The sequence below is a fragment of the Botryllus schlosseri genome, chromosome 1, assembly GCF_051294905.1.
Source record: "Botryllus schlosseri isolate E-star chromosome 1, Bs_hap1, whole genome shotgun sequence".
Classification (NCBI taxonomy): domain Eukaryota; kingdom Metazoa; phylum Chordata; class Ascidiacea; order Stolidobranchia; family Styelidae; genus Botryllus; species Botryllus schlosseri.
In genome coordinates, this window is record NC_137236.1 from 25,782,701 (window position 1) to 25,793,774 (window position 11,074).

The following is an 11,074-nucleotide window of genomic DNA, read 5'->3' on the forward strand; positions in this document are numbered from 1 at the left end:
CGTTGGAGTGGCGTATCGTCGTCTGGCCATTATAGAGATTTGATCAAAGGGTGGAGCGAAGCTTGTGCTTGAAGAAAGTGGACACGATCGTTGAAGATTCCTAGGAATGCTGATTGGGATACGCATCGTAAAAGGTACAGTACTATATAGTATTCGTTACCTTGAATATCTACGACTGTGCACACCACCGGGATGACTTTGATTTCATGATTGAAATATTTCATTCGCCGCATTCTCTGTTCTATTTTGGGATGTTAGTCGACCTATATACTGACCTGTGACACCACATACTCTGCCGCGGAGTAGTTGAAACTGTTGGTATGTTTATGTCATTTTGGGCCATAGCATAGACATGTTTCCATCCACTGCTAGATTTGTTTGGTACACATGCCACCTCAAATGCGGAACCTTTTGCTTCAATACATAAGATCAGTGGTTCTCAACCTGGGGAACGCGAGAAATTGACAAAGTCTGTATGAATTCTGACTAAACATGTGTTCACAACCATTTTCAGAAGACGATTGTTGAAGATGAAACTTATTTCGTATTCAAGAAAGCTCGCCAAATTCAAACTCCAGCAGTCGCGCTCAACTTCATTTAAGCAAATTTGTGATGTTCTTTGAAGATTTAGAGGAATTCCCACGTGTAAGTCATTCATTACTTCATAGCTTTGGCAGTAGCCTAAAGCTCGTTGCGCTGGAAAGCTGTTGTTAATAGCTGGCGAACTGCACTGCGTAAAACAGACTTCGATGCAATATAGGTTGCTCGGTTTCGCCCTCAATTAAGCTACCCTATATCAACACAATTTAATTCAATTCAATTCCAAAACTGATCAAATTGGGCATGGCAGTACAGAACGATGCCTTGTTCTCTGTAGACACTACCAGCATTATGGTTAGTCTCAGTGCAACCTACCTTGAAACAAATTGATGTCCTGGCCAATGTTTTTTTTGCTATTTTCAAACAAGTTTGGGGAAATTTGTCAAAAATGTTGAAGACTGGAATACGGATTCAATGGCGTAAGACATAAGATCAGGGATGGGCAACCTGCTGCCGGAGATGGGAATTTGTGCGGCCGCCAACACCTAATTCAATTAGTATGTGTTAGCATCCGTCGACATGCAAATTGAAATTACTAATTCACTCCCAATTTTTTTAAAGATTTTAATTATTTTTGAAATTTTCTTCGCGCTCCACGCAATTCAACATAACCTAATTTTTCGATTTTAATATAGTAGCGCCCTTCTAAATCTGACCAGGAATCAGAATCGTGTGCTCCTCACGGAAGAATTTTTTTATGGTACATTTGGGCGATTTCAATATATTTCCACTACCGATACGCTGGACAATCCTGATCGGGGGTCAAGAAATAACAGCATGCAATAAAGTGCATGGTGAAGTAGGTCATGAATCTCTGCTATATCATGTAAAAGGCGGAGCCGTCACCACACAATGTATCAGTACCGGTACTTCAAAAATTGTTATATTTTTGTTACCCTCTTTGTCTTAGTAGTCTTTATAATGTCATGTCTAGGTTAGGAACTTTGCTTATTATAGCGACTTACGCATGAATTCTTTTTAGTGGAGCTGCAAGATACTAGCTACACAGAAGGAATGAGGACGAGAAAGAGAAACAATTGGAAGTTTCGCCGATGGTGGGAGACCACTCGTGTTACTGCATGTCTCCTAAAGAAGAATTAGACCTCCAGCAGCAATACTTTTCCATCGATAATCTTCTCATCGTGAATCATGAATGAATATACAGTTTGTTCCAATCTCGTTTTGGGGCTGTGAAGAAGCTTTTGCGATATTTTAGCATCAGGTTGTCTTGCGATAGGTATGGGATGTACGTGAATTTACAAGCTGGTATGTAATCCTGATTTACACAGACAGCATGTAGGTAGGCGGTAAAATTACAGTCTGAGTGGCAAATATACAGGATAAAATGTAGATTGGATATACCTGAGGTGACTGTAACATTACAGTCTGGCGTGTAAAGTGAGATTACCGGACGAATGTAAGTTCAATTTACATTGACTAACGGTAATGTTAAATTACCACGAAATGTCTGGCTACCGTGCTTCCAAACATTTCGCGGTAAATCGAGGTTTTTATTTTTTACAGTGTATAGGTCACCCTGAGACTAATCCTGATGTTGGTAGTGAGTACAGAGAGCAAGGCGTCGTTCTGTCCTGCCAGGCTAAATTTGATCAGTTTTGGAAATTAATTAAATTGTGTTGATTTATAGCCTAATTGAGGCCGACACCGGGACACCTATGTTGGATCTAAGTCTGTCTTAGGCAGTGCAGTTCGCAAGCTACTAACAACAGCTGCCCAGCGCGACAAGCTTTAGGCTACTGTCAAAGCTATGAAGCAATGAATGACTTACACGTGGGAATTGCTCTCTGTATCTCCGAAGAATTTCAAAAAATTGCTCAAATGAAGTTGAAATCAGACTATACTCCGTTGAGCGCGGTTGCTAGAGTTGCAAGCTTTCTTGAATATGGAATAAATTTCATCTTCATTAATCGTCTTCTCATAATGGATGTGAAACACATGTTCAGACACGTACAATATATACCGACTTTGTCAATTTCTCGCGCCCCCCCTATATTGACTTCGTCAATTTCTCGCGCCCCCCTGACAGCTTCCAGCGCCCCCCAGGTTGAGAACCCCTGCTCTAGTAGGTTTTGCCTAGTACAACTTGTGGGACTATGCTACCACTTCTACAGCGTTCAAACAAAACTTCTTGATATTTTCCTATAGTTAGTAAAATGTAGTTTAGGATAAATGTGCATCAGTGTATGAGTGGAATTGTTGTAACAAATAGCAAGTTTAATCGTGGCAACTGAATTGAACCACGAAAATTGCAGCTAATGGTAGTGTCATCAGACGTTGACCACGAATATTTACTCTTCAACTTCGAATGTGGCCACCTCCCAGTAATCGAAATGTGTGACTTCCGTCGACCGAATCTAATTCCTAAAAGATTTACTTAAGTACTGATGGAATAACCATTTTCTGTCACAACTTGAAGAAGTTTTTGGATGTCTGCGGAATCGCTAGCTCTACTGATAATTGGGTAGAAAGTCACTGTGTCATTTGTGTGTTTTCTTTTGAGTTTCAACTCTGAATAGCTTGTCCACTTCTGGATAGAACCCGTGTGTTTTAGACGCTGATGGTATATCAGTGCAGAGGATACTTGAATGAATCCGTCTTTCAAATCAGACTCTTAATATATTCCGCATATTATTGGTTATTGTCTTGAAACAAATACCGGTGCTTATAAGTCACAGTTTGTTAGAATTTAGAATTTTATATATCATGTACTAACAATGTATAAATGCACCGTCCATGCTTACCGTTTCTACATAAAAATTCCCGCACTGGTTCCAGCTCTAGCGGAAGATTACAAAGCCTGGATATATACGTTGCTCTTCTGCATAATATACCATCATCCTCATACGAAGCATATATCTCGTCAGATCCGTCTCTGAAAAACATCCGCGGGTCGGATCAAGCTTGCGACGGGATATTCATCGGCACCCAGACAGTTTCCGGTGTTACATGATAATGCGACCATCTGTCACTGTCTGTCACAGTCCCCGCTCGATTTTAGTGACTGTAGTTTATTATTTAGTTCTTTTTTTTCTTTGTGTTGTGCGTCACCGAAATAATCTAAACTTTACAACAGGATAAAGATAGCAATGACACTACTTGTTCGGTTCGGGTCAACATACATTGGCTATAGGAAACATTTTCCACCATGAACATATACAAAACAAAGCTTTGTTGTCATCTGGCTGATGTTCACATTCAGTTCTAACTGAGGGTTTGTACGTTCGTCATGCAGCTAGAGTTCAAAGATCTTGTTGAAAACAATGATCGACCGTTGGTCGCTAAGCTTTAAAATTGAAGCTTACATTGAATACAATTTATTCCATGTGTAGATAGGTGGATGAATACTTGAATAATGTATAAAGTCAGGATTCCAGGCCGCCGAGAACTTCGTTTTCTCATATCAGGCGCACCGACTGGAGAAGTTGCCAACCGGTGCAACAATTCAAGCGAAGGACACGACGGGAAATGATTTGTCGGATGCCACTCCGATCATGTTTCATACGAGGAACACTTCGGCGCCAGATCGATGTAACCGACTATGGCTAGCTTTTTCATCGCTGGGCTAATCCCGGCACGGACGCCTTGCAGGAAGAAATGGCGATATCATCTGAGTACTTGCAATATTAAAGAAGAGATATACTAGGTGGCCTCATGACAGACACATGAATTGGAGTCCAACCTAATTGCTCTTGTATCTATGCCCAATAACAGAGACGAAGCGAAGGTCTAACTTCTAGGACTCCTAAATTTGAATTCAAGGGCATATAAGTATATCTACTCACCCCTTACCCCTTCGCGATATAAGTGACTTGCGTATTCTGTTCAACTGTACATTAACTCCGAACGAATAAATGTAAGTTGCAATATAAAATTATTATTATTTTATCATCATCAAAAACCTATGATTCGAAGACAATGTAAAATGGTATTGAAGTAGGCCTATTTATCAGGGTCTAATCCGACATCGAGAAGATTTGCAGTGGCTCGTAAGGTAAGTCTCGAAATTAGTTATAAAACCACAAAAATAAATTGCCCTGGTAATTGATTTTGAATTTACTAGGCCAATCAATACTGGTGTAGCCTTACCACAAAAGTTGAAATGTTGGTGACTAAAAACTCATTTCCTACGCATTTGCGTATCCAGGGGCCAGCCACAATTTCTTAGACTTTTGTAAATGACCATAGAGTCGAATGTTTCCTGGCAGATTTATTTGACTTTAAATTTTCTTATAACTTCCCGCGATTACACCTATGCAATATACACGCAACTTAGATAACGAAATTACTACACTATAATCATTTGAGCGATAATTGTGAAATTTGACAGTGTTGCTTACCGTGAGAGATGGCGAGATTTCGCATGGAATAACCAGATTAGATATTCTAACTCTGTCCGAAGTGTGGTGTCAAGTTTGTAACTCAGGACGAAAATATTTATTATTGAAGGCGAGTGTATATTGAGGTCTGCGCTGATATGAGATCCAGTCTACCTACGGAACAGATTTTACACAAACGCCGGCGTTGCTCTATATCGACTGTCCTAGAACAGATGCATATTTATTTCTATTGAGAAGTAACACGCACTTCAGGATTCATGTTGAGCTGTTAGCAAGCAGTCTCCATTCATCTGGTTGTCTATAATAGACAATGCAAAAGAAGCCCTTTATCTCTTAGCAATGATTCAAAAGAAAAATAGTTCAGGAACAAATTTCCTCGATTCCGATAAAATGCGAAAGTATATGGAAACTGGAGAAGAAGAACTAGCATGAGAAGTACAGGTGGAGATCAATGACGATATATTCTTTCAATTTATCATGATAAGTATCCTGTTTCTTTTATTATTTTAAAACAAGCCTAAAGGGCCATATAGTTAGGTCATGTACCAGAGTGAACAATTCGTTTCTACATAATACACCAACAATAGAAGGTTTATTGTTTGCAAACTTTTACGATTTACGAAATAGGAGTGTGCTGTCACAAAATGCATTGCCGATTATGTCTACAGGACATATGTATAAAGATAGATAATGTGAAGAACTAAATTTGGTACGGGGCTATAAATCACAATCTTTAAACGAAAGAGTCGTATATAAAAATGATACCTGGTACTGAGTTAAAAAAGTTGCGTCCACGTTTAAATTTATGGGTCGAAAAGAGGTCCTGATCGAAAGAAGACAGAGAACAACTGGATTCAAGTTCACCGAAAACTTATAGTTATTCTGTTCTACAACAACCCAGGTTTCATCATTGAAGATGATTTCAAAAGCAATATTTCATCTGTTACTGTTGCACGCTGACCGTCATGTCTCCAACGATAGCCAAAATACATACCGAAAAAATCTGTTGTGATAGTTCTGAGCACAGAATCGGATTCAGCGAATCCTTAAATTATCATATATATATCAATCATTAAAACTTTTGGCCCAAATTTTTTCCCGAAATATGTGGACCAGTGTAATATACCAACATGTAATGGAATCACAAGATACAGGAGACATGACCGAATGCCATTCATGGTCTTCTTGAAATGGTGGGGAGTTCCGTTATGGTAGCTCGATGTCCAGGACAATGTCAAAGTAGTAAACAACATTACTATTCGGTAGCAGATAGCCGTGAAATACTAGCAGATTTTCAATATCTGTATGCCCATTATGTAATGCATCTTTTGACACAGCTTGTTTTTCTTACACTCAACGCAGTTTAGTACAATGTATAACTTTCTGTAATCGTTGCAGCTGTCCGGTATAATGAAATCTGTCGTCTTGATGCTGAACAGTTGGAGATTGAAATTGTAACACTGTAAAATGACCTCCACTTCATGAAAACTTTTGGTGCCTTGTTGATATGGAAAAGTACAGTGGTCTACACCAGTGGTTCCCAACGTGGGCGATATCGCCCCCCTGGGGACGATTTGGCAGTCTAGGGGGCGAAAATGACGAAGGGGGCGACAGGGGGGCGAAAATGGACAAAGGGGGAGACTGGGGGGCGATAGGGGGGCGATGACACTTCAAAACGGCTGACCTTTTTTTGTCAACCCACGGAAATTTAGTTACAAAAGTGTGTCAAATTAGAAGTCGAGCCGAAAATTTGACCTTTTTTTTAGTCAACCCGCCGGTGATTACAGTTTGTATGCCCGATTTTCGTTACACAAATTTAGGGGGCGATGATCGGTGTCGACCTTGAAAAGGTGGCGATGGGTCGAAAAAGGTTGGGAACCACTGGTCTACACTGAAAAAAATCTGGTAGATTTACTGGGAAATTTCTGTAAATTTTGCAACGAATTACCAGTCGCAGCCAATAACTGTGAATAGCTTGTAATTTTACATTTTGATATGTAATATTACCTTAATTTAGCTGTAAAATCAAGTTACCAGAATTTCTTTCGCAAAATTACTGGCAGTTACTCGTTCCTGCAGTTTATCAGGCTATTGGCAAAATTGATTAGCTTGAAAATCGCTGCGGCAAATGTTATACATGGAACTGAATGGAACTGAAAGGGACTATATGTAATGATTAATGTTTCCGTAAGAAAAAAATACGACCTACATCAAACATTATAACGTGGCCAGTAAATATTATTGGTGGCATGTCAGCGGATGGATACCACTCATTTTGAAATCGTTCGAGTGTCGTATCGTCGGCTGGCCATTATCGAGATTTGAGCAAAGGGTGGAGCGCCAATATGGAATCGGTGTCTCGCTAAACGTACCGGGATTCCAACCCGGATGGAGCGAAGCTTGTTTTGCTTGAAGAAAGTGGATCGTTGAAGATTCCTAGGAATGCTGAATGGGATACGCATCGTAAAAGGTACAGTACTGCATTGTATTTGTTACCGTGAATATCTACGACTGTGCACACCACCGGGATGACTTTGATTTCATTATTGAAATATTTCATTCGCCGCATTCTCTGTTCTATTTTGGGATATTAGTCGACATACATAGTGACCTGTGACACCACATACTCTGCCACAGAGGAGTTGAAACTGTTGGCTTGTTCATGTAATTTTCGGGCCATAGCATAGAGATGTTTCCATCCACTGCTGGATTTGTTTGGCACACATGCCACCTCAAATGAGGAACCTTTTGCTTCAATACATTAGATCAGTGGTTCTCAACCTGCGGGGCGCGAGAAATTGACTAAGTCTGTCTGAATAGGCCTTTTGCAGGACTTCGATCACGTGACTAGATACGCATAGCAACCACAAATTGGTTAGCAAGCTACTTTCTCGCGCACCTACTTCAGTGCTAAATATCGCATAGAGTACTGTTGATTTCTGGTTGTAAACGTTTCGGAAATTTGTTGTAGAAGTCATCAGAGATTCACGTACGCTAGATGTCAATCCTGTACAAAGCACATAGAATGATATCGTCAGAATTACGCAGAAATCCATCGTTAACGTAGTCGTATTACGGTACTCGACTCTGATCATATGTACTTAAATTTATGTATTTGAAGTAAAGCGATTGGTTTATATTCTGGTAAGAGTATTTGTTAGTTCAAGCAGTACTATTTGTATGTTGTGGAGCCTGATTTTGGATGGAAGATATGACTGAAGCAGCCGGGACCCGCAAGGATCAGGATATACTGTCTGCTGGTTTGGGTGCTGGCATGCTGCTATAAAACAAATGTCGCTGAACACATCGGAAGTATCTTTTGGGAGAACATGCCATCAAGACTAAGCAAAGCAGTACACTTTATTGTTGCGTTGTACAATGCCGATTTTATAAGCACTATACTTCGCAACTGCGATTGAAGTGGATTTGGCAAATTACACGCGATTTTGATAAATAGTTTATGTCACATATGTGCGCTATTCAGCGAACTAAGGGAAGTAACTATCAAATAACTCTTAGAGCAGCTCAAACGCAGTGACAAGATCGTTCATCCTATACCCAGAGGTGGTCAACGTGGTCATTGTTGGGAACCGAGTAAAAGTAATGCCTTAATTTATACTCCAGTACAAGTAGCACTAATTACTTCCAGGGCATGTCCAAAGTACTTCAAATGGAAGTAGAAATGAATTTCTGAAAAGTAGTCAAGAAATTCGTTACATGAAGTAGATTTGGTTGAGGGTCACTTAGTTCTAGAAATTGATGCCATGTGACAACTGTAAACATTGTATGTTGCATCTTCCTGATCAACGCGAAAGGTGATGACACCAGAAATAGGTGCAATTTTCAAAAATTATTTTAGTTACCGTGGTACTGGGGCTATTTTGCCCAGTTGTTATGACAACCTCTCGCTTGAAGGGGATGCAATCATGCGCCAAAGCTACTTTCTAGTTGACAAAATCATAAACCTAACAAAAAAGTACTACCTAAAAAGTGTCAAGTAGAAGTGGAAGTAGCCTAAACTCATAATGACGCTAGTACTCGGGTAAAATAGTACTTCGTTGCTGACCCCCTCTGTGTATTGGTTCAACCAACTCAGAAACATCCTCTAAAGACGAGTAACATTGTTTCTTTTGCATTGACTTCGTGATATTCTGAACTTATGATATTATTTGATTCATTGAATTTACAAATAAACTTGCAAAGAAGTGCAATTTAATAATTTTTGTGCATTCGATACCCAGAGCATAAGAAATAATTGAAGAAAAATGCATGTTAACCTTATCAAGTTCAATAACTGCCGAGATTCTTATACATATGTATTTTCCTCTATCTCCATAGCCACTTGTCTTGACATATTCATAGCATCCACGGGAGAGCGCTTGTCTTGCTGTACACAAATGAAATATCATTTTCAAAGCAAACATCAACATCGGGAAAGAATTTCAGGACAGCTAGTTAGTGGTCAGATCATATGCTGACATTTTCTGTAGGCATGAAACCACGCTGCCTTCTAACGCATGACCGAATTTTATGTGGTGATAGTAATTGGCTCCAGGCTGAATTCTTGGCGAGGGCATCATCAATTGCTTAGTTGCCTATGTTCGCCTCTCTTGGGATAATCCATCAGATCATTAATTCGTATACATGTGGTATAGCCATGTCTTGAAACTCAAGATATTTGCACTGTGCCATAGAGTGAAGTAATCCAATCCAGGCAATCAATCAAGTAATCCAGGCCTCGGGACAGTTTGTTGCACCCTCAATTGGAGTTGATGATCATTTTTCTTCGGGTAGTGGCACTTGGCAGCATGACAGAATGATCAATAACTTGTAATATAGGTGTAGAGGTCTAAATATTTTGAATTGTTTAACTGAGAAGCCATACAATAGCATAGGATGTTTAATATATATATGGTATGTAGCACATTGCATGAATTCATAACACATCAACGTACTGACACTGGCAGTCATTGTCCCTAGGCTTAAAAATAGCAGTATCCTATATATATATTGCAATCGATATCAATTATCAAAATGCTGCAATGATTACTAACTACCACTACAATACAACTATAGTATAGTATACTATCCACACCTAACTTAATGCTGCAATAAATATCACGCAGTCAATGTCCTGCAATGTCGAATTTTGTGTCATAAAATCATAGTTGACTACCAAATAACGGCTACAATGTCGATCATTTTGACGCAAGGAGTTTACATAGATCATGAATCAAAGACATCCAACATATTTGAATCCCTGTGCATTTCCATGACACTTGCGTTTTATATAAAACGTTTACAGCCCGAAAACGATAATATACTGTATCCGAAGTACGGCTACGTTAACGACGGATTTCTGCGTAATTCTGACGATATCATTCTATGTGCTTTGTACAGGATTGACATCTAGCATAGGTAAATATCTGATGACTTCTACAACAAATTTCTGAAACGTTTACAACCAGAAATCAACAGTACACTATGCGATATTTAGAACTAAAGCAGGTGCGCGAGAAAGTAGCTTATTGCTACCCAATTTGTGGTTGCTATGCGTATCTAGTCACGTGATCGAAGTCCCGCAAAAGGCCTATCTGACTAAACACGTGTTTCACAACCATTTTCAGAAGACGATTGTTAAAGAAGAAAGTTATTTCGTATTCAAGAAAGCTCGCCAAATTCAAACTCCAGCAGTCGCACTCAACTTCATTTGAGCAAATTTTTGATATTCTTTGAAGATTTAGACTAGTAATTCCGACGTGTAAGTCATTCATTACTTCATAGATTTGGCAGTAGCCTAAAGCTCAGTGCGCCGGGTAGCTGTTAATAATAGCTGGCGAACTGCACTGCTTAAGACAGACTTATATGCAATATAGGTTGCTATGCGGCGGCTATGCCCTGGAATGCAGCCTTAGGCTACCTAAGTAAATTGAAATGTGACCGTGATTAGCAAAAAGGTTGCCTATCTCTGTATTAGATAATGTGCTCTTTTTGACGTGACGATAAGTGTAGGGGGGCGCAAACTTTTTGGCCATCGCCGAGGGTGGTGCATTTCCAAAAAGGTTAAGAACCGCTGCATTAGATAAAGTAAGTCATGAATCTCTGCTATATCATGT

The 11,074-nt window shown here is 39.6% G+C and overlaps 1 long non-coding RNA gene across 1 annotated transcript; it reads left to right on the forward strand.

Annotated features, from left to right (window-relative positions):
- Positions 1 to 1,798, forward strand: LOC145445821 (uncharacterized). The gene is made up of 3 exons (XR_013917122.1): positions 1 to 134; positions 515 to 645; positions 1,583 to 1,798. It is a non-coding gene; the product is annotated as an uncharacterized LOC145445821 (long non-coding RNA).
- Positions 1,799 to 11,074: the final 9,276 nt, after the last annotated feature.